The sequence below is a fragment of the Chiloscyllium plagiosum genome, unplaced genomic scaffold (assembly GCF_037043375.1).
Source record: "Chiloscyllium plagiosum isolate Xiang-an unplaced genomic scaffold, Cpla_swu_hap1 HiC_scaffold_13, whole genome shotgun sequence".
In the NCBI taxonomy this organism is placed as follows: domain Eukaryota; kingdom Metazoa; phylum Chordata; class Chondrichthyes; order Orectolobiformes; family Hemiscylliidae; genus Chiloscyllium; species Chiloscyllium plagiosum.
This window is the reverse complement of record NW_028270151.1, coordinates 80,652,105-80,677,178: the sequence shown is the minus strand read 5'-3', so window position 1 is coordinate 80,677,178 and position 25,074 is coordinate 80,652,105. Positions and strand designations below refer to the sequence as shown.

The 25,074-nt window shown below is 45.3% G+C and overlaps 1 long non-coding RNA gene across 1 annotated transcript in view; it reads right to left on the bottom strand.

The window, feature by feature from the left end:
- Window positions 1–373: 373 nt before the first annotated feature.
- Window positions 374–25,074, bottom strand: part of LOC122555738 (uncharacterized) — a 65,187-nt gene continuing 40,486 nt past the window's right edge. Inside the window, exon 4 of the long non-coding RNA XR_015759230.1 lies at window positions 374–683. This is a non-coding gene — a long non-coding RNA (uncharacterized LOC122555738). The remainder of the gene's footprint in view (window positions 684–25,074) is intronic.

The following is a 25,074-nucleotide window of genomic DNA, read 5'->3' as shown; positions in this document are numbered from 1 at the left end:
TCCATACGTGCGCCACCCTCTGCGTGAAAATGTTGCCCCTTGGGTCCCTTTTATATCTTTCCGCTCTCAACTGAAACCTATGCCCTCTAGCTGTGGACTCCCCCACTCCTGGGAAAAGACTTTGGCTATTCACCCTATCCATGCCCCTAATGATTTCAGTCAATGCTCATGCATTAGCTGGCAATGGAGGCCTGCATTCTTGTACCATCTTGACTTTGGGCTCCAAACTGTCGTAGAATAGGGAGACAGGCAAGGTCACAACTTTTCACCTCCATGCATGGGGCATTTAAAAGTAAGCTTGATACATTTTTAAATTTCAAATTTATAATTTATTCATAAAATATATCTTATATACATAGTCACAAATGCTGCTAGGCTCTGTACAGTAGCGTATGAAGGAATCAAATAAACTTTGGAGTTTGACTTTACCCAAACAAACCAAAGACATCTCTTACTTGAACCAGACAATATTTACATGCATTTGAGGCAGGAGGAGGGTCCAATGACTGAATGGATCCCCATGTAACTTCAGCAGAAAGACCTCAGACGGTGGTCTTTCCCCACTGCACCTTGGTGCACAGCTGCCCCAAGCTTTAATGTGTCCCTCAGCACCTAGTCCCAGACTTGGAATGTGCCAGTCTGCAACACTCGGTCAGGGTCAACTTCTTGTTCTGGAAGGAGACCTAGATGAATGCATGATGGAGAAAGCAGTTATTGTTACACAAAGTGAAATGGTAAGAGGTTCACGTGGATCATAGCACTCACCCCATAGTTGGGCTGAATGGCCTGATTCCATGCTACAGATTCAGTGCAGCAAGAGTCATAATTCAGGGAAAATGCAGGCTCCAATCTCAATGCTCACCTTCACCTGTACCTGACTCATCCACTCTGCTCTCGGTACTGTGCTGGGAGGAGGAGTGGAAAAGATTCAGTTCAGAATGGGCAGTACCTGTATCACTGACCTGCTCATCTATTATTCAAGAGGAGACAGCAGTCTGAGCATGGGTAGGCTAGTCTCGGAGTCTCGGAGGTAGCTTAGACACTGACATGGCAACTGTGTTTCAAGACTTTTATAGTCATCCAATGCCACTCATTCTTGTGTTATCATTTTGTCACATGGTTTAATATGTACATGTGGCTTTTCACACTGCACTGTCAATGATTGGGAATCACATTAAGTCACTAGTGGTACTGTTATGTTAAAAAGTATAGAGCCACCAAAACTGAACACCTATTCAGGAACTCCCTCCAGAGGGCACACTCTACCCCTGCCTCTTCACCTGAAACCCACTGGAAAACAGAATGGCCATTAAAAGCATTGAGTTTGATACGTTACAAAACACTTCTTGATTTTTTTACTTAAAACAGGACTCCAGGAATGGCGAACAGATGTGAAGTGTTTTTGATCCTGTTAAAGTTACTGACTTTGCAACACAAATCTCAATGTCAATACAAACCACCTGGAAGCCACATTATTCAGGATTACTCCTAACTTAACATTTTTATGTTTACTTCACAGTGTTTATTCCCTCGTTACTTTTCAGATCTGTGCTCCAATCCTTTCTTCCCAAACATCCAAACCGCCCACCCACTCTTTCACCACCACCCCCCTCCTTCTGGAGAACTGCCAAGCAACCATAGATGTGTTGTTTGTGAGCTAACCACTAGGGGGAAGAAGGATTGGATGTCCTCAATCAGACGCTTTCCTTCCACTTCTGACAGGAGTGAACTACACTCACACTTATTTCATGTAATCCACCCATAGTGACCAATGACTGCCAATTATGGGCAGGCACATTCCTCTTGCATATTCAAAACTGCCCATGATGCCACCCTTTCATAGCATCGTACTATAAAAAGAGGCCACTTAGTTCACTATGCTTGGGGTCCCAATTCATTGCTTTCTCCTCGTAGCCCTGGAGATCTTAGCCCCACCAATTTACATCCTTTTGAAAGTTGCTACTGCTTGTGTGCTTTCAACAGAATGCCAGGCATTGAATTCCAGTTCATAAACCCACACTGTAAAGATAGATAAACTCTCATTCTCTCCTGAGTGCTGCTATCGCAAGTCATTATAAATCTTTGCCATCTACTTACTAACTGTTCTGATGCTCGAAGCTGTTTCTATCAAAACCATCACCAATGTGCCCATCCTTGCCTTGCAACCAATTGGAAACTAATGGACTCTTCATTGTCTGATTGGTTGATGCCTGATTTTCAACCATTTTTATCCCCTTGTGTGATATTTTTGTAGGAGAAAGTGAGGACTGCAGATGCTGGAGATCAGAGTCAAAAGGTGCAGTGCTGGAAAAGCACAACTGGCCAGGAAACATCTGAGGAGCAGAAGAGTTGACGTTTCGAGCATAAGCTCTTCATAACCAATCTTCATCCATATTGGCAATATGGTCATGAAAACACTGCAACATGTCCAGAAATTTGACACGTCCAGAAAGACTCTTATAAACTTTTATAGATACACCACTGAAAGCATCCTATCTGCTTGGTATAGCAACAGCATCCTCCAAGACCACAAGAAACTACAGAGTTGTGAATACAGCCTAGTCCATCATGCAAACCAGCCACCCATCCATTGACTCCATCTATACTTCCTGTTGCCTCTGGAAAGCAGTCAATATAATCAAAGACCAGTCCAATCCCAATTATACTCTCTTCCACCCACTTCCATCAAGCAGAAGATATAAAAGTTTGTATACATGTAAAAACAGATTCAAGAACACCTTCTTTCCTGCTGTTATAGAGTCACAGAGGCATACAGAACAGAAACAGACCCTTTGGTCCAACCAATGCATGCTGAATATTATCCCAAACTAAACTAGTCCCACCTCCCTGGTCCAGGCCCATATCCCTCCAAGCCCTTCCTATTCATGTACTTACCTTTTAAATGTTGTGATGTCACCCATATCCACCGCTTCCTCAGAAAGTTCATTCCACATGCAAACCACCCTCTGTAAAACAAATGCCTCCTGTGTCTTTTTAAAATTCTCTCCTCTCACCTGAAAAATGTGTTCCCTCATCTTGAAATCCTCTGTCCAAGGGAAAAGATAACTACAGTTAACTCTATATGTACCCCTCATTATTTTGGAAACTTCTGTCAGGTTTTTGAATGGATCTCTTTAATGTTAATGTTGATCTCTCTCTCTTCACCTTCTTGGTAGCTGTGACATTGTGTCCTGCACTCTGTTCTGTTACCCTGATGTACGTGTATAGTATGATCGACTGTCTATGAAGTATGTAAAACAACACCTTTTGCAGTACCTCAGTACACAAGACAATAATAAATCAAATCAATAAGCAAAAGCATATTTTTTATAAAGGTAGCTTTTTATTGCATGATAATTCCAATTCTTCCCCCTCCAATCTGCCTATGTGTTAGTGACAGTGTCCTACGTATAAATTTTCAATTCCTGGATACCTTAGCAGCCCCTGGAGAATTGACCACTCTATAATAGGCTTCAGTACAGAAATGCAGTGTCTATACAGACCGAGATTGTTCAGACGTTGGTCTGTTTCTGAGCTGAGTCCTCCAACAGACAGGCCGGATTTAGGAGGAAGATCGATCAGCTTTCCAACTCCGTTCCCTTAGCAATGACTGGATCTTGAGGGAGAGCAGGGTAGGAATGTCTTCCTGTCCCTTCTTTGGCACAGCCTCGAGAGGAAGGTTTGAATCGGCAAAGTTCGCAATCCTTTATGAGCAGTTTTTGGATACCAAACCAAAAGATACCAAACCAAAACACAGCAGTATTTAGAACTAAGGCCTAGAACTGATTTGTCCTAGGCCTGTTGCAGACTGGAGTTCACTGCGTAAGCCCAAGGTCGACCCAACACTGGAGCTCAGCTCTCATCCACATTGGATCAGAGAGTTACAGAGAGCAGGCAGTTCATTGACAAAGACAAGTCCAATCTCCGGCTGGCTGTTTTATTTTTAGCACCGGCTTGTATCCCAGGAGAGGGAAAATAAGCAATTGGTAGGGGAAGAAAACACAGGCAGGGATGGGCATAATTAGACAGAGGTAAACAATGAATTGGGGTTAGGAGCCGAGGGGTGAAGTAACCAGGCTGCTGGGAACAGGGAGAGAGGGAAGTGGTGCTATGTGACTGGGAGAGAGTTACATTGTACACCATAGAGACAGATGGTGCCACACTCAAACGGTTAACTTCCAGCAGTTTCTGCTAATCTTCAGAAACCGTATTTGGTTTCCACACTTGCTTGGGTCTTTCAGTTGTCCACTAAATATCATTCTGGATGTGTCAGATCGGTTTCATTACTGGGCTCATTTTTACTATGGTTTGTTCCAGCAGCAGGTCAGATGTGGGTGTTGTTGAGTTTACCAATGGATCGTGCTGCATGCAAAAATGGGTATAGTACGGGGTAAGGTTCAGGACTGGAGTGCTTTCACCATCAAAAGAATGGAAAGCTGCATTTTGGTTAGGCATCAGGTAGAATATGTGGGTTTAGTTGGAATGCAGTTGTGGATAAAGTTCAGAAATGAAAACAGTCTTAAATGGGCAGAGTTTTGGAATTGATTGAGACCAGCAATGGGGAAAGTTATTATCTTATTTGCTATTTCAGATCAAGGAGTTCTAATCCAACCAAGCAATAGTAGTGGATGGAAATAAGTGTTGGAAAGTGCTCAGTAATGGATAGACCAAGATGAATCAGATTAATAATAGGAGAGGTAAGTTTTGGATGCATTTCAGTAATGATGAGCACTGTGAGGTGGATGGAGCTCCACAACTGATACCATTAGTAGATTGTATAATGTTCTCTGGTGGTTAGAGATGGGTTGCATTATTTTGAATAATCAGTAGAGAATGTATTGGATTGAGCTCATGAATGCATTGAGTCATAATTGTATTGTAATCAATGCTGGATGGCATAATTATTGAGTAATGTTGCATTTGTAATGGATGTTGGGAAGCATTGTAATGGTATTCGGTTCAGTACTGAGTCGTGTTGAGGGTGGATCAGGTTCTTTATTGGGTTCTATGGATCGGAGGACTGGGTTGAGTACTGGTTATGTGAATTCAGTGTTGGAGGTATTGCAGAATGGATTGGGTTAGGTATTGAGTTCTATTGAGGGTTAAAGAAAATCAGTATTAGTTACAGTTGTTGTTGAATTGTGTACAGTAATATATGCTATTGCACTTTATTCCATCATATACTCTATGCAATTGCTTTTCAAATTATCTTTATAGCTGTAATTGTACTTTCAGAGTGTAATGAGTTTGAGCCTCTTGGGCTCTGTGTTCATTTGTACCATTTGGCATCTTTTCTTTGTGTTTAGTTTCTGAGGAATCAGTCACCTATGGTTCCTTTCTTTGTGTCTTACCCTAACAGTTCCACAATCCTGAACGTTTTAACAGTGCTTTGTGCTGTTTGCCGGAAGTCCTATCTCTGTGATGACAGCAAATTTTGAAATGAAGCTTCTGATGTGCAAGTTCAAATTACGTACATGGAGAAAGCAAAGAAGCCAGTCCTAATCATTGCAATAATTCACTTCAAACAAATCCCTTAGTTGACTAACAACAAGGTATGACTGCTTCACCTACTCTAGCACTGACACAGGCCTCTGCTGAAAACTCTCTACTGGTTGGAGTCGTACCTGTCACGTAAGAACGTGGTTGTGGCTATTGGAGGTCAGTCATCTCCACTCCAGGACATCTCTGCAGGAGTTCCTCAGCGTACTTTCCTCGGCCCAACTATCTTTATTTGCTTCATCAATCACCTTCTCTCCATGATAAGGCGGGGATATTTGCTGATGACTGCACAATGGTCTGCACCACTTACAGCTCCTCAGATATTGCAGCAGTCCATGTCCGAATGCAGAAAGACACGGACAATATCCAGATTTGGGCTGACAAGTGGCCTCATCTTCCACTTCGGAACACTTCAACCCCAGGGCATCAATGTGGACTTCACCAGTTTCCTCATTTCCCCTTCCCCCACCTTACCCCAGTTCCAACCTGCCAGCCCAGCACCATCCTCATGACCTGTCCCACCTGTCAATCTTCCTTCCCACCTATCCGCTCCACCCATCTATCCAACCTATCACCTTCACCCCCACCTCCATCCACCTATTGCACCCTCAGCTACCTTCTCCCCAGCCCCACCCCTCCTCCCATTTATCTCTCCACCCTGGAGGCTCCCTGCCTCATTCCTCATGAAGGGCTTTCATCGATTCTCCTGCTCCTCGGATGCTGCCTGACCTGCTGTGCTTTTCCAGCACCACACTAATGTTCACTCTGATTTCCAGCATCTGCAGTCCTCACTTTTGCCTAAGTTACAAATAACACATGTGCCACACAATTGTCAGGCAATCACAGTTTTCAACAATAAAGAACCTAATCTTTGACATTCAATGGCATTGCCGTCAATGTAATACCCATCGTCAATGTCTTGGGGGCTTACCATTGACCAGAAACTAAACTGGACTCACAATATAAATACAGTTGTTACTAGATCACAGGTTAGGAATACTGCAGCAAGTAACTCACCTCCTGACTCCCCAAAGCCTGTCCACCATCGACAAGGCACCAGCCAGGAGTGTGACGGAATACTCCTCACTTGCCCAGATGGGTACAACACTCAAGATGTTTGACACCATCTCGGGCAAAAAAACCAGCTTAATTTTTCACCCTATTCAACGCCCTACACATTCACTCCCTCCATTACTGATGCACAGTGGCAGCGGTGTGTACTATCCACAGGATGTACTGGAGAAAATATCTGGGGCCTTCTAGAAGGACAAGGGCAGCAGATGCATAGGAACACCCACCAGCTACAAGTTTCCCTATAAGCCTCTCACCACCTTGACCTGGAAAGACAGCGGGATTCCCCACTTGCAGGTCTGCTTTACGCAAATTCATTGACTGACACATACCTATTGTACGCCAATTTAATATTCTCACATTTTAAACAGAAAATCCCAACAAAGTCTTAATGGTGTTTAAGTGTACAATGCAGATGCACGGTCTGAGATGTTTGCTGTTTGTCTAAATCACCAACGGTGACCTTCTCCTGGGTCAATCTCCTTCCCTAACAGCACCGTGTGTGTACCTATCTCCTGACGACTGCTGCAGTTTGAGAGGTATAGTCACCACTGTCGTGATTGTAATGAGGTCAGCCAGGTGGACTTCATAGGATATGAGTTCCCTGATTGGACCAGATTAACAGGCCCACTCAGGGAGCCCTGGCTGACAGATATAAACAGGACTGTCAGAGGTTCTGTTCACTTTCACAGCTGGCTCTGAGGGAGCTGGATCAGTGTCAAGGACTCTCTACAGGTAAATAAAGAGTGACTTGGTGATGGGATACCTACTTTTATGAAGTTATTTCAACCACCGCATTCTCCAGGGCAATTAAGGCTGGGGACAATGAATGATGATCTATTCAGTGGTGCCTACATGTTGTGAGCTAATACAAAGATAATTACTTCGACATCCTCAGTCTTTTTAGGCCCTTGGTTGCCTTCTGTTTCTGATTTGCAATTTCTATCTTCCGCTGTGTTACAAAGTTATAGAAATTGCCAGCTTAATGTCCTTTCTGATGGTAATAGCTACTGTGAGTGACTTACAAATAACTCCACAAGTATTTTCTAGTCCTTGCTCTGCCCACACCAATTCCACCATCTTGGTCAATATCCTTTCTCATGACTATGTTTATTGCCGTCCCTTATTATCAGGAGGTATTCTGCCTCCTTTCTCATTCTGTTACTCTTTTTCAATGTTATGTGCCTTGGAATATTTATTTCCCACCTTTAGTCACCTTGCAACCATGTCTTTCTTTGTGCACTCGTTCCAGTACGTGACTATGAATGCTTCACATGTTTATATAAAAGGCATTTAATTTCATTTTTTTTTCCTGACTATTCTTTGGATGGATCTTATTCACTGCTAATATTAGTGTGAAATGCTCTGTCCTTGTTTAACGCTGCTTGTCATAAACCATTCCACTGCTCTGAGGCTTTGACATTTCACTTTCCATTGTTAAATTTTCCTTTCCCATCCTCTTACATTGAGTTTAATTGCCTTCCTTTGTTGACCTCTCCAAATGCACCCATCTCTAGTCAGGTCTGGTTTAGATGTGTAAGACCAAATAGAACTAAGGAATGTTAATTAAGGGATATTTGGATGATCATTTGATTGGCTGTACATGGAGAATGTGTCATTAGGATTGTTGGAGCTTGTGAAATGTGATAGGAATGAAAGTAGAATAGTATATGCCTGAACTCTATCTAACTATCCATTAAGGTCTCACTTTCTGACTAGCCTCTTGCTATTTTCCTGATGTTTCGAGCTTTCTTTCTTATTATCAACCACACAACATTTTTGCCTCTTCTGCAAACTTTTGTGTCAGGTCACCTATATTTATAAATCATTGAATCCCTACAGTGGGGAAGCAGGCCATTCGGCCCATTGGGTTCACAATGATCCTCCAAAAAGTATCCTATCCAGACCCAACCACACCCCTACCCTCTCCCTATAACCCTGTATTTCCCCATGGCTAGCCCACCTAGTCTGCACATCCCTGAACACTATGGGCAATTTAGCATGGCCAATCCACCTAACCTGCACGTTTGGACTGTGGGAGGAAACCAGAGCACCCGGAGGAAACCCATGCAGGCACATGGAGAATGTACAAACTCCACACAGATGGCAGAGGATAGAATCAAACCTGGGTCCCTGGTGCTATGAGGCAGCAATGCTAGCCACTGAGCCACCCAAGTCCATATGATTGATGTGTACCATAAACCTGGGAGCATCAGGTACAATACTCCACTGGAGAGAAACTCACTTCACTCCCAACAGATTGGCTCATACACCTCAGCTGATACTTCTACAGATGTAGCCTGCCTACTGAGAGCTATGATTGTTCCCTTATCCGATAATGTGATCCCTCTCCTTTGCTTTCTCCTCTGATAAAGCCTTGCACAGGAGCATTCAGCTGCTATTTCTGAAGCTCTATCTCAGTAGGAGCTGTATTCTCATTATCAAGAGCACCTCTCTACATCCCCAGCTCCTGCCTTCTTCACTTTACTCTGTGCAATGAAACATGGAGGGTTGCTCCCAGAACAGCTCCTTCCTTGCCTGTTTTCTAGCCCTTGTGTGCTCTACGCCCAGCTTTACCAGTTTTCTACTTTCCATTTCCAGCTTAGCTTCTCCCTATTCTGAATCGGAGCGCCAGCCCCCGCCTCTATGTTTTAAGCCATGCCCAGCAGCAAATGTCCCCGCCATCATATTAGCCCAGATTGCACATCTCCTTATAAGCTGTTCCAGGAACCTAAGCCGTCCATCTTTGTGACTACCTTTAACGTTCTGCGTTTTAATTTCCTTTCAAGCCTCCTAAAGTCAGTTTTGGGATGTGCTTCTATTGATATGAACCACATCCTCTGACTGTTCACCCTCAGGATGTACTGCAACCATCCAGTGAGGTCCTTGAGCCTGGCACCAGCGATGTACCACACCAACCTGGATTCAGGTCTATGGCTGCAGAAATGCCCATCTGTTTCACAAACTCTCTGATCTCATATCACTCTGACTTCTGCTGCACCACCCATCAACCTCCAAGGTCAGCCTGCCGCAGAGCAGTCCCTCACTCGATCTGCACCCCCCAACCCAAAGGCTTGACCAACAGTCTTCCGAACTGAACCCCGTAGAGAGTCAGAGTTATTAAGAAGGGAGCTGCTGAGCCTAAACTGACCCACCTCGACTGTCTGACAATCTATCACCACGCTCTCTCGCTGCCTCTGCACCTTTAAGCTGCAGGGTGACCATATCCAGCTGCCCGCAATACCTCTCACCCTCACGGATTGTCCCCAGCTACTGTCACCATTGATCACACTCCAAAATATTGCCTTTAGGTCTAGGGCAGTTATGCCAAACTGAGCACTTTGTGTCAATTTCCATGTCTTCAGTGATCCACCCTCTCACATTGGGCAGAAGATACAAAAGTTTGGAAACATGTACCAACAGATTCAAGAGCAGCTTCTTCCCCACTGTGAATGGACCTCTCATTTATCAGAGTTGATCTTTCTCTGTACCTCCTCTGTAGCCATAATACTATATTCTGCATTCTATTCTATCGTCCTGACATATTTACATGAGGTATGACTTGTCTGGACAGCACACAAAACAATACTTTTCACTGTATCTCGGTACATGTGACAACAATAAACCAAACCAAGTGAAAAATGATTGAGAGCAGGCCATTTGGACAGATTGAATTTGTCCTTTTTTGAGCCCTGGGTAATTGTGCACATTTACCGGGGAGCTGACAGCTTTACAGCTGGAACTGGAACAGGCTAGCTAGGAACGCGACAGGTTTGGGAGCACACACACCTTCGGTACCACAGCCTGAAAACAACCAAGTCTGTTTTCGGTCAGATTTCCTATCACCCACCCTCCGGCCCACCATGCCCTCCACACTGCACACCGATAAAAACAGAGACAACAGGGAAAAGTGAATGCCAGAGAACAGCAGAAAGAACCAAACCTTCCTCTGCAACCACACACAATAAAGATAGGCTCTCCCTTGTCCTCACCTACCAGCCCACCAGTCTCTGCATCCAATGCCTCAGCCTTAAACGCTTCTGCCAACTCCAACTAGACCCTACCACCAAACACCATCTTCCTCTCCCCACCCCTCTCTGCCTTCCGCAAGGACGGTTCCCTTCGACAGTCCTTGGTTTGTGCCACTCTCCCTACCAACCCCCCCAAACCCCCAGGTACTTTCCCCTGCAACCGGAAAAGATGCAAAACCTGCCAGTACACCACCCCCGTCACCTCCATCCAGGGCCCCAAATAGTCCTTCCAGGAGAGACAAGAGGTTCACCTGCCTCTCCTCCAACCTAGTTTACTGCATCAGGTGCTCCTGAGGTGGTCTTCTCTATATCGGGGAGACCAAATGTAAACATAGGGAATGTTTCACCGAGTGTCTCAGCCGGGCCTGCAGGGGCCGACAGGACCTCCTAGTCACCGCCCATTTTAATTCCACTTCTCACTTCCTTTTCAACATGACCATCCTTGACCTCCTGCATTGCCACAACGAACCAAACTGCAAATTGGAGGAACAACACCTCAGCCCAGAGGACTCAACATTGAGTTCTCCAGTTTCAAATTACCTCCCTCCCCATGTCCCTGACTCCATTCCCAGCCCCTCCCACTCCCTCCCTTTCCACTGATCATCCCTTCTTTCCAGCCACCAACCGAATTCATTCCTCCCATCGATCAACCAGGTCATATTCTCCACCTGTGTTCACCTATCTCTACCTCACCACCCAGCCCTCTACCCACCCAAAACCCTCCCCACCTTTATCTGCAGCTCCCCCTACACCCACTCCCACTCCTGAAGAAGGGTTACCCCCCTGAAACATTGACTTCTCCACCTCCAAATACATCCTGGCTTGCAGCGTTCTTCCAGCCTCCTGCCTGTCTGCATCAGAAAGAAATGAACAGCAGCCAGTGAGATTGAATGAAATGAAGATTCACATGGGGTGAGCGAAAGACAGAGTGGGAGCGTGGAGTGAGTGTGAGAAAAGAAAACTATGACAGAGGAGGAGGTGACAGAGACAAACAGACTAATGGAGAGAAAAGAAGCCTCAAATAGACAGGATTAATGCAGAGACAGAGGAGGATTTGAATTAAAAAATCAAAATGGATGAAGGAAAGTGGAATGAGGGAATATGTGCATTCATTTTGGTTAAGACCATTTAATCTCATCACTTAAATTATTACACACCAATGTGTGGTCTCCCTTCACTTATCGAATTGGAAGGTACGATGTCTGAACCACCACTGACTCCATGACTGCCACAGACCATTCTGTGTGCTTTGCTGCCATCTGGTGTTCATAATACTCGTTGCAACAGCATGGAAAATTGCCCTGGCATGCCTGGAGCATCCATCACCTTGCCGCTCTTTGTTTTCTATGTTTTCACATTTTAACTCTGTGCTAAATCTGTCTCTTCCGTTTACACTCGCTTCCTCATCCAGCAAACCTCTGCCGCTAAAATCGTTTCCTAATCCTATTTCCACCCTGGATCATTGTTCTTTCTACAACATTCAGATGCCAGGCTTTCAGCAGCTCGAAGAAGTGGTTTCTCACCCAGTTGTGAATCGAGGTTTTCATCACATACAAACAGGTGGAACTCACTGACAAGCAGAAGTGAAGACAGTCACGATACTTACCACGTGCTGTTGTCACTCTGCCTGACTCTGAGCTTCTTCCAAAGTTCTCAAGAGCTATGAGCACAGCTCTGCCAAACAGAGCTGATCATTACAAATAGGGCATTCTTCCACGATAGGAAAACATTGATCTGCTTCACTGTATACCACAGTGCCACACAGAATGCTGACAATGCTTTTAGGTCGAGCCACTGCTGAAATATAAGCACGGCAGTAACCAAGTTGCTCACAGTGGCATAATAACAATTAGGCAATCCTGATGGTTGAGATGCAAACAGGACATTGCTGCTTTTCCAGATAGTGCTGCTCTGAATAATGGGGCATTTCTAACAGGTTAGCACAATGAACAGTGACAGGGTTAAGCGATTCCACGCAAACAACAGATTAAATATAGGTTCTGCAGTCCTACCAGGGAGAAGACTTTGTCTATTTACCCTATCCATGCCCCTCATGATTTTATAAACCTCTATAAGGTCACCCCTCAGTCTCTGACATTCCAGGGAAAACAGCCCCAGCCTATTCAGCCTCTCCTAATAGCTCAAATCCTCCAACCCTGGCAACATCCTTGTAAATCTTTTCTGAACCTTTTGAAGTTTCACAACATCTTTCCGATAGGAAGGAGACCAGAATTGCACACATTATTCCAAAAGTGGCCTGACCATTGTCCTGTACAGCCACAGAAGAATGCTGTTGAACAATGGGGGACCCCAGTAGTTCAAAGCAAAAGACAACCATCTTCAACCCGAACTGCCGCGTGGATGGTCCATCTCGGCCTCCTACTGCAGCCCTCAGCATCACACACAACAATCTTCAGCTCCCTCAATTCACCCCACATCATATCTTGCATTGGCTGAAAGTATTGGATACTGAAAAAACAACGGGCCCTGATAGTAACTTAGTTCTTTTACCAAAGACTTGTGTTCTTGAACTTGCTCTGTACCTGACCATGCTCTTCCAAAACAGTTACAGCACTGGCAGATACCTGACAATGTGGAAAATTGCCCAGGTAAAAATCCAACCTGACCAATTACTGCCCCATCAGTCTCCTCTCGGCCATCAGTAAAGTGACAGACGGTGTCATCAACAAGCAACACCTGCTCAGCAATAACCTGCTCAGTGACACCCAGTTTGGGGTCCCCCAGGGCTACTCAGTTTCTGACCTCATTACAGCCTTGGGCCAAACATGGACAGAAGAGCTGAATTCCAGAGGTGGGGTGAGAGAGATTGCTGTTGACAGCAAGGCTGTTATTCGACTGTGTGTAGCATCAAGGAGCCCAAGCTAAACTGGAATCAATGAACATCAGGGAGCAAACTCCCTGCTGGTTGGAGTCACGCCTGAGACATAGGAAGATGTCTGTGGCTGTTGGAGGTCAGTCATCTCAGCTCCAGGACATCTCCGTAGGAGTTTTTCAGGGGAGTGTCCTGGGCCCAACCATCTTCAGGTGCTTCATCAATCAAAAATGGGGATGTTTGCTGATGATTGCACAATGTTTAACACCATTCACTCACCTACTGGAGTATCCATGTCCAAATGAGGCAAGGTCTGGACAATATCTAGGTGTGGGCTGACAAGTGGCAAATATCATGCATACCACAAAAGTGCCAGGCAATGACCATCACCAATAAGAGGCAATCTAACCAGCACCCCTTAACATTCAATATGACTGTCACTGAATCCTCTGCTATGAACATCCTGCAATGTACCATTGACTAGATACTGAATTGAATTAACCAAATAAATATTGTGGCTACACCAGAAGGTCAGAGACTAAGACTCTTGCAGCCAGTACCTCACCTTCTGACTACCCAAAGCCTGTCCTCAAGGCACAAGTCATGAGTGTGATGGAATACTCCTCACTTGCCTGGACGAGTGCAGCTCCAACAACACCCAAGATGCTTGAAACCATCTAACAAAAAGAAACTCGGGAAGTTTGACACGATCCAGCAGCTTGCACAGCAGCAGCAATGTGTACCATCTGCAGGGTGCACTCCAGAAATTCACCAAAGATCCTTCAACAGCACCTTCCAAAATCATGACCTACAACAACAGCACTAACTAGGGAAGAGATTCATGGGATCACCCCTATATGGAAGTTCTCCTCCAGCTCACTCACTATCCAGTTCAGGAAATATGTCGCTGTTTCTTGGTCAAATCCTGGAACTCTGTCCCTAACAGCACTGTAGATGTACATCTATATCTGGCAGTCCAAGATGGTAGCTCACCATCACCTCCTCTGGGGCAATTAGGAACAGGCAGCAAAATGCTGGCCCAGCCAGTGACACCCACATCCTGTGAAAAGAAAAGGAAACAGGCAGTCTATTACCAAGGTCACCAATAAAAGGAACTGAACACAAGCTCTCTTATCCAAGGGGCAAGCGCGCTCCCTGGTGAGGTACAGCCGAAAGAGGAGCCTGGAAGGAGGCACACGAGGGTTGCGTGATGTTTGAGCTGAAGTGGCGGACCCATTGGCCTGGTCTGTATCCAGTTGTGGAACAGTACAGTGAGATTGGCGATGCCACTGAGGTACAGAACCACCTCGCCTGTCCTGTGAACCCAACCTTACTCAAGTGCATGAGTGGCTCAAAGTGTTACGCCTGCACCAGGGCAGTGTGGGATTACAATGTGCTGGATAATAAATCAGATTTGTCAACTGGACTTGCAGTCCCTCCAACATGGAATGAAAGAGCTACTGGCACCCCGTTTCTGTTCTCAGGTGTGGGCACCAGGCAAGCAGAGGTGACGCGAGCCAGGGTCATCTGCTCCTGCCTCCGACAGTGAAGGAGGGAGAGTGAGTGCAGGAGGTCACGCTCTCTTGGAAGGGTTCCGTGACCTTCTGTGAGCTTCAGACCACCCCCAGTGAAGTAGTGCGTGTTGTCGTTGGTAGCTCCTACTGCCAGGGGATCTGCTGCCGTACCATGCCACGCTCACCTGCCTTCCGCCAGCCTCTCACATCCCACTGTGACCTCTCTGTGATAGCATTGTGTACCTGCACCAGGTCAGCACCTATTTTTGCTGACCCCCCCTCCCCACTTTGTTGTCTAGGGGCTCTGACCACATCCCGCCATGTTCTTTTCCACCCATCACTTGAAGGCATGTTGCTCTCACAGTTTCCATCATTTGCCTTACCCTATTGGTCATTCGCAAACGCCTTTCTGGTTAATGACCCATGCTGGCTCCAGACCCGAGTGAGGCCAGGGTGGCATTCAGACCCTGGTCACCAGAGCATTACCAGGTTCTTGGATTACTAGCTCAATGTCAGTACCGCTGTGCCATCACCCCATCCTTAATATATTGCCTCTTGATCACAAAGCAGTTTGCCCCAGTGTCCATTACAGGAGACCCTGACTCTCTTAAGAGTCTGAGTCCCCACCGACTGCTGGACTCTCTTCCAGGGCTTGGCACTTACCTGCACCACACTTTCATGGTGTTGCCACTGACACCGTCTCTGCCTTGTGCCGTCCTATCCCACATTGTTATTCCAGCTCTGAGAACGGATGTGTTTGGAACGGATTGAAATTGGGTTTGTCGAACACAGGCAAGCGGGACTAGTTTAGTTTGGGAAGGCTTGAGTTGCATGGATGATTCGAGACCAAAGAGTCTGTTTCCGTGCTGTACAATCCAACGTGAAAAACACACCGCCTGTAATGGCTGGGAATTTGAGCTCAGGTCCTGTTGATTGTGTGGAAGCTCTTTTACCATTTAATAACATTGTTTCAACAATGCAGTTCATTATGGTGTTATTCTGCCACCTACTGACAAAGTGAAGAACTGCCAGTGGTTACGAATTAAACCAGTTCTCTCTCTTGCTCTCATCTGGATCAATGTCATTTTATACAAATTCCCAGGTAAGTGGGACAAACACAGGATTCCATACCTTGAGAGTGAGAGGTACAGGGGAGAGATTAACACGGCAAGATTTCCACAGCTTGAGGATGTCACTGGAAAGACCAGTATTGGGTTGCTAATTGCTCTGTAAAAGGTGGTGGAGAGCCACCTTCTTAAAGGGTCCACGTGGTGTTGGTGCACCAACAATGCCATTAGGGACGGAATTCCAGGAATTTGACCCAGCGGCAGTGAAGCAACGACAATACATTTCCAAGTCAGGGTGGTGAGTGGCTTGGAGGGCAACTTGCAGATGGTGATGCTCCCACACATCTGCTGCCCCTGCCCTTCTCACTGCCAGAGGTCATGGGTTTGGAAGGTTCTGTCTAAGGAGCCTTGCTGAGTTGCTGCAGTGCATCTTGTAAATTGCATGCATTGCTGCCACTGTGCATTGATGGTTTGATGCGTGACTTACTCACCAGAGAATTCCTAGTCTCCCAGTTACTCGTATTGGCACAGTATCTATAATGGCTGGTCTTCTCAAGTTGTTGTCAATGTTAACCACCCAGGATGTTGATGGTAGAGGATGCTGGGATGGTAATGTCACTCCTTGCCAAGAGGCAATTGTTGAAGATGGCCATTGCTCGGCCCTTGGGTAAGGTGGATGTTACTTACCATTTAATAGTCCAAATCTGAAAGGTGTCTAGGTCTTGCTGTATACAGACACAGACTGCTTCAGTATCTGAGGAGTCATGAGTGATATTAAACAAGGTTCATTTATTAGCAACCACCCCATCCCTGCTGCTATGATGGAGGGAAAGTCACTGAAGCAGCTGAAGATGGTTGGGGACTTGGACACTACCCTGAGGAACTCCTGCGGAGATGTCCTGGAGCTTAGATCCACTGACTACCATCACCTTTCTTTTTGCAGGTATGACTCCCTGATTCCCATTAATTCTCATTTTACTCGGGCTCCTTGATACCACACTGGGTCAATGATACCTTATTGTCCAGGATACTGACACTTACTTAATTTCTTGAAGTTGGATCCTTCACCAATGTTTGGATCAAGGCTGCAATAAGTTCTAGAGCTGAGCGTTTTTGATGAGGCGAATGGGAGTGTGAATGTACTCTTGTATGAGGCTGCATTAGTGTCCATAGAGGGAGCCAGAGTATAATATCAGGGCATATGAATGTCTAAGGTCTATGGGTTGCAGTGAGTGTACTAATCAAGGTAACTGCTTCTGTTCATTATCTAAATCATTGTCAGAAATGCAGGGAAATGTCCCATGTGCAACATTTAAATGAAACCATTGATATAGTGGATGATCCTGAATTCTGTGCGATGAGACAGCTCCTGTTTATCAGATGCTACTGAGTTCAGAAGTTGAAAGTGCAGTGGTTGCCAATGGACGCTTCAGACAGGAAGTGACACCTGGTTTGGCTGTTTGAGAACCTGCATCCAATCACCATCAGAGTCGACATGTGACATTAATCATGTCCAACATCTGAATGGAAAGCTGTACTCATGCTAAATTGTAATAACTGCAAAAAGCTTCATTTCTACAAACATTGGCAATGCTGACCTGCCCTACTTTAGTGGGGAGTTGTGATTGCAGTGCTGAGCAGATTTCAATGGCAACATCCTTTATGAAGAGCAGACTTCTCAAATGTTGATCCTCACTGAAGTCTAGGTTAGATAGTTGACCTCAGGATTACCATTAGACAATAGACAATAGGTACAGGAGTACTGGCCATTCTGCTCTTCGAGCCAGCACCACCATTCATTATGATCATGGCTGATCATCCTCAACCAGTATCCTGTTCCTGCCTTATCCCCATAACCCTTGGTTCCACTACGATAAAGAGCTCTATCCAACTCTTTCTTGAAAGTATCCAGAGACTTGGTCTCCACAGCCTTCTGGGGCAGAGCATTCCATACACCCACCACTCTCTGGGTGAAGAAGTTTCTCCTCATCTCTGTCCTAAATGGTCTACCCCTTATTTTTAAGCTGTGTCCTCTGGTTCTGGACTCACCCGTCAGCGGAAACATGCTTCCTGCCTCCAGAGTGTCCAATCCTTTAATAATCTTATACGTCTCAATCAGATCCCTTCTCAGCCTTCTAGACTCAAGCGTATACAAGTCCAGTCGCTCCAATCTTTCAGCGCAAGATAGTCCCGCCATTCCAGGAATTGACCTCGTGAACCTACACTGCACTCCCTCAATATCCAGAGTATCTTTCCTCAAATTTGGAGACCAAATCTGCGCACAATATTTCAGATGTGGTCTCACCAGGGCCCTGTACAGTTACAGAAGAACCTCTTTGCTTCTCTACTCAATTCCTCTTGTACTGAAGGCCAGCAAGCTTTTAGCTTTCTTCACTGCCTGCTGTACCTACATGCTTGCCTTCATTGACTGGTGTACAAGAACACCCAGATCTCTTTGTACTGCCCCTTTGCCTAACTTGACTCCATTTAGGTAGTAATCTGCCTTCCTGTTCTTGCCACCAAAGTGGATATTCTCTGTATTCTCCTAACATCCTCCTCACATTTTACCCTGCCACCCAGCTTTGTGTCATCACCAAATTTGCTATTAATACTTTTAATACCTTCATCTATATCATTAATGTACATTGCAAAAAGCTGTGGTCCCAGCACTGATCCCTGCGGCACACCACTGGTCACCGCCCGCCATTCCGAAAGGGAGCCTTTATCACTACTCTTTGTTTCCTATCAGCCAACCAATTTTCAATCCATGTCAGTATTATCTCCATTATCTGGAGAGCTTTCTACAGCCAGCACCTCCTCCAGTGAAAACCATGTTAAGCAGCAAGTGTCATCCAAGGGCTCACAAACCACTCAGAGATTAATTGTTGGACTATTGTTTTCTGCTACTGATGCACTTACACATGGTTGGAACGCTTTCCTATAGTAGTTTAATGTTTGAATATTTTACAGGGAGTGGTTGGTGCTAAGGTCACGTTTTGGTAGTTTATTGGCCTCTGCTGAACTGTTTACCAGACATTGCTCTCTGTTAGCTCCTCTTCAAATGGGGCATGACAAGGACACGAAGTGGGACAACTGGTGGAAGAAGGATATGGGCTCTCAACTGAAGGGCAGGTCTGCTGAAGACCTTTAGAGAGAAACTTTGCTGCTGGAAGTCCAGGCACCCTATTGTAATTTACTCTATCGATTCAAAAGGTGAGCCGCTATGTCTCAGTTCCTCTTGACTGACTCAAGAGGCAGAGTAAGCACAAGGGGTTTGTATAGAATCTAGGATTCCCTCTGAAGTTTTGAGGGGAAAGTGAGGACTGCAGATGCTGGAGATCAGAGCTGAAAATGTGTTGCTGGAAAGGCACAGCAGGTCAGGCAGCATCCAAGGAGCAGGAGAATCGACGTTTCAGGCATGAGCCCTTCTTCAGGCTTATGCCCGAAACGTCGATTCTCCTGCTCTTTGGATGCTGCCTGACCTGCTGCGCCTTTCCAGCAACACATTTTCAGCTTCCCTCTGAAGTTTCTCTTGACATCGAGTGCAGCTAGCGTGTGACCACAGACATACAGCATGCAGCTGAACATCCACTGTCCTAGCAGTCATCACGACTCCTTTATATTGTAGCAGTCCTCCATATTTGCCCCATCAAGGCTTGCTATTGAGTTAACAAAGGTTAACAAAGGGTGGGTCCAGGACTCCAGTCTGGAACTCAATCTCACGTGGATCTTATCCAATTTCTTTTTGTAACATTTGTTTAATTCGGCCTGTCGTTGCATTAATCCATTTCTCAGCCCTTACAGAGTGCTGTTGATACAATAATACTTGACAGTTAAATTGTCATTCAAGATGGCCTCCACTTTCCAGGGGAATGGTCAATGAACATCTTTATAAGGTATCAAGGTGAGCCCTGGTGTGGATGTGGGAACAGAGACAGAAAGTGACTCTCTTGGTTTTTTAATTCATGCTCAATGATGTCCCCTGCTCCGTGATTAGTTAAAATGCCATGAATATTTGCAGTACCCCTTGAGCTAACATGAAAGCGTCTAGTTTTGCTCACCATGCTCATTGCTACCAACTCTTCAGAAACTTGTGTGTGTGGGTGGGGGGGGGGGGGGGGGGGGTACAGAGGGAGTGGTCATGGGTGAAGTTCATGCTGGGGAAGGTAGCCCACCATCATTCATGGTTCCTCAGTATTGTGGATTCACATCTCTGCAGGAGGGATTGCCTACAGGGGTGTTCTGGGGGAGCTGCTGGAGTTTCACTCTTTGCAAAGGCTGAGTGGGTGGCTGAGATTCTTTGTTGTCGATTGTGTCCCAAGACCACCCTAGTTGTCTCCACACCCCAACCAAAAGGTTCCAAATAGAAATAACACAAACAAGCAACAGATTATGTTTGGTTCCAATTATGATCAAAGGGTATTTTTCAACCAAATGTCACTTTGTACCATTTTCGCAAATATCTTTTCAATGAGCAACTCAAAATCAATTTTGGCAGTGATGTGTGTATAAGAATAAAACTATAAGAGAAAATTAGTTAACCCCTGACACAAGTCGGGTACTTTAGGGCACAAAATTCCCACTGTGACACTGTAATAATTGTTAAGAACTCCAGTCAGTAGTGGGCAAGTTGTTGGAGGGAATCCTGAGGGACAGGATTTACATGTATTTGGTAAGGCAAGGGCTGATTAAGGATCAACATGGTTAAGAATGTCAATAATTGTTCATGGATTGAAAGTATTAGCAGTAACTCTTTCTGGAATAAACTGTATCCCGAGATGAAAGGGACAAGGACAAACTGTTATAAAGGAATTAAGACAACACGCCATCCCCGAGATGAAGCCAGCTAGGCAACATAATCAAACTTTCCTGGGAGAGAGGAGATAATCCTGCTTGATAGCCTGCAGCCTCATGACAAATTACAACTCCCTGCAGAAGGGCTGTCCTGCCACAAAGGGGTTAATTGCAGGAAACGTTGCGTCTCCAAACAGACAGCTAACACAGACTGCAACTAGGGGGAGGCAAATTACTTCTCACAAGGCGGCAAACTGCAGACTCGAGGACTCTACAAATGTAACCAATGGTAGGGATTCAAAAATCTCAAGGATCATCAACAATATCAAACCACAAAATGAGTGTAAATGATCTAAGGCAGGGCAAGTAACTTGGGGGTGTCAGTGGGGGAGCACTTTGGGGCCAACGACCATAATTCTATTAGTTTGAAACAAGTGATGGAAAAGGATAGACCCGATCTAAAAGTTAAGGTTCTGAATTGGAGGAAAACCAATTTTGACGGTATTAGGCAAGAGTTTTCAAATGTTGATTGGGGCAGATGGAGATGTACAGCATGGAAACAGACCCTTCGGTCCAACCCATCCATGCCGACCAGATATCCCAAACCCAATCTGGTCCCACCTGCCAGCACCCGGCCCATATCCCTCCAAAGCCCTCCTATTCATATACCCATCCAAATGCCTCTTGTTGTAATTGTACCAGCCTCAACCACTTCCTCTGGCAGCTCCTTCACAGGTAAAGGGAAGGCTGGAGAATGGGAAGGCTTTGGAGCGTCAGAGGCTGACGGGTGACTGTAGAGAGGTTTATAAAATCATGAGAGGCATGGATAGTGTAATTAGATAAGGTCTTTTCCCTGGGGTGGGGAAGTCCTGAGCTAGAGGGCATAGGCTTAAGGTAAGAGAGGAAAGATTTAAAAGGGACTTAAAGGGCAACGTTTATACACAAAGGACAGTGCATCTGTAGAATAAGCTGCCAGACGAAGTGGTGGAGGCTGGTACAATAACAACATTTATAAGGCATATGGGTCGGTATATGAAGAGTTTAGAGGGATATGGGCCAAGTGCTGGCAAATGGGACTAGATTAGGTTGCAATATCTGGTTGGATGGACCAAGAGTCTGCTTCCGTGCTGCATATCTCTGTGACTCTAATTCAACTCCATGATTCTGCAGTAGCAGAACCTTGGAGAACAACACCAAGTCAAATCCCTGAATACATCAAAAGACAGTCACTGTTGGTTGGAATTGTAGCTGAATTAATCAGAGAATAGCTGAGTTGAGTTGCAAAGCTTTACTTGGGAGGTCTTACTTTGGTATAAAGTTTAAACAACACTTGTTTCAGTATTTGATTGTCTGCACAGTTTCTTCATAAGTAGCTGAATTAAAAGTGTTTTGTGGTAATTCTCCTGCAATACCATTGTGTTCTTCTCTTTAACTCTCATCCACTTACCAGGATCTAAATCACAGAGAGTGTCAGAATATGGTCTTTGCCCAGTATCATGTTGCTGTGGTATTTCAATGTTGACTTTTTCTCATGATTCAAACATCCAGGGCTTGAAATGGTAGTATTCATTGAAGTAATTAACTCACACGGCTGAAGGCTCAGTTTTCATAGAATTTCATTTCATAGAATCCCTACAGTGTGGAAACAGGCCACTTCACACACCAAGTCCACATCAACCTCTGAAGAGTAACCCACTCAGACTCATTCCCTTACCCTATATTACTCTTCAGGGATGTGTAGGTTAGGACAGACAATTTAACATGGCCATTCCACCTGCACATCTTTGGACGAAGGGAGGAAACCAGACTACCTGGAGTAAACCCGCGCAGACATGGGGAGAATGTGCAAACTCCATAGTTACCAGAGGCTGAATTTGAACCTATGTCCCCGACGCTGTGAAGCAGCTAACCACTGAGCCACCTGAAGCATGCTTGCTGGAATCGATGATGCTTCCAAAGGATCTCCGCAAGGCCCAGCTCTGCCATATATCTTTGGGGACACAGCTGGAGAAACTCGGCAAGTCTGGCAGTATTTGTGGTGAGAAAGTAGACTTAAAAATGTTTCAGAATGGTCTGAAGGGTAACTGGACTCGACCCAAATTGATGCAGCCAGACCCAAATTGAGTTTCTCCAGCAATTTGTTTCTCGTTAGCGTATTCAGGATCAGTGATACTTTTGATTTTATGTTTAAAAGCTGCTGTTTACAGAGCATCCAATGGCAGCCTGAGGGAGATGCTTATCTACCTGGACCTTGCAGAATTATTGTTCCTGGTCTCACTTCCTTTTGACAGATGTATAAAAAGGAAATACACCCTTTCAGATATGTTGTTAGTGAGCAAGCATCATTTTTGTCTCTGTGTGAGAACGCAGGTAGATAGGATAGTGAAGAAGGTGTCAGCGGTGAAACCTTATGTGATGCACAGACTTGAAGTGCAGCAACAGAGATTGCACAGTGAAGAGATACTATTTCATCCATTTCCATCCTCCACTCTCTCTTAACAAGCATATGCCAGACTTCACAACACTGTCCTGCCTGTTTGTTATAGAGTCATAGAGATGTACAGCATGGAAACAGACCCTTCGATCCAACTCGTCCATGCCGACCAGATATCCCAACCCAATCTAGTCCCACCTTTGGTATGCTTTCCTTTATTGGTCAGAGTATTGAGTACAGGAGTTGGGAGGTCATGTTGCAGCTGTACAGGACATTGGTTAGGCCACTGTTGGAATATTGTGTGCAATTCTGGTCTCCTTCCTATCAGCAAGATGTTGTGAAACTTCAAAAGGTTCAGAAAAGATTTACAAGAATGCTGCCAGGATTGGAGGATTTGTGCTATAGGGAGAGGCTGAACAGGCTGGGGCTGTTTTCCCTGGAGTGTCGGAGGCTGAGAGATGACCTTATAGAGGTTTACAAAATTATGAGGGGCATGGATAGGATAAATAGGCAAAGTCTGATCTCAGTGGTGAGAAAGGTGCTGGATCTATTATAAAGGATGAAATTACGACACAGCTGGATAGTAGTAACAGGATAGGTCAGAGTCAGCATAGATTTATGAAGGGGAAATCATGCTTGACTAATCTTCTGGAATTTTTTTGAGGATGTAACTCTGAAGATGGATGAGGGAGATCCAGTAGATGTAGTGTACCTGGACTTTCAGGAAGCTTTTGATAAAGTCCCACATAGGAGGTTAGTGAGCAAAATTAGGGTGTATGGCATTGGGGGCAAAGTAGTAACTTGGATTGAAAGTTGGTTGGCTAATAGGAAACAAAGGGTAGTGATAAATGGCTCCATTTCGGAATGGCAGGCAGTGACCAGTGGGGTACCGCAGAGATCCGTGCTGGGACCGCAGCTTTTTACAATATATGTTAATGATATAGAAAATGGTATCAGCAATAACATTAGCAAATTTGCTGATGATACTAAGCTGGGTGCCATGGTGAAATGTGAGGAGGATGTTAGGAGATTACAGGGTGACCTGGACAGGTTAGGTGAGTGGTCAGATGCATGGCAGATGCAGTTTAATGTGGATAAATGCATGGTTACCCACTTTGGTGGCAAGAACAGGAAGGCAGATTACTACCTAAATGGAATCAATTTAGGTAAAGGGACAGTACAAAGAGATCTGGGTGTTCTTGTACACCAGTCAATGAAGGCAAGCATGCAGGTACAGCAGGTAGTGAAGAAGGCTAATAGCATGCTGGCCTTCATAACAAGAGGAATTGAGTATAGAAGCAAAGAGGTTCTTCTGCAACTATACAGGACCCTGGTGAGACCACACCTGGAGTACTGTGTGCAGTTCTGGTCTCCAATTTTGAGGAAAGACATTCTGGCTATTGAGGGAGTGCAGCGTAGGTTCACGAGGTCAATTCCTGGAATGGCGGGACTACCTTACGCTGAAAGACTGGAGCGACTGGGCTTGTATACCCTTGAGTTTAGAAGACTGAGAGGGGATCTGATTGAGACATAAGATTATTAAAGGATTGGACACTTTGGAGGCAGGAAACATGTTTCCGCTGATGGGTGAGTGCCGAACCAGAGGACACAGCTTAAAAATACAGGGTAGACCATTTAGGACAGAGATGAGGAGAAACTTCTTCACCCAGAGAGTGGTGGCTGTGTGGAATGCTCTGCCCCAGAGGCCAGTGGAGGCCCAGTCTCTGGATTCATTTAAGAAGGAGTTGGATAGAGTTCTCAAGGATAGTGGAATCAAGGGTTATGGAGATAAGGCAGGAACAGGATACTGATTAAGGATGATCAGCCATGA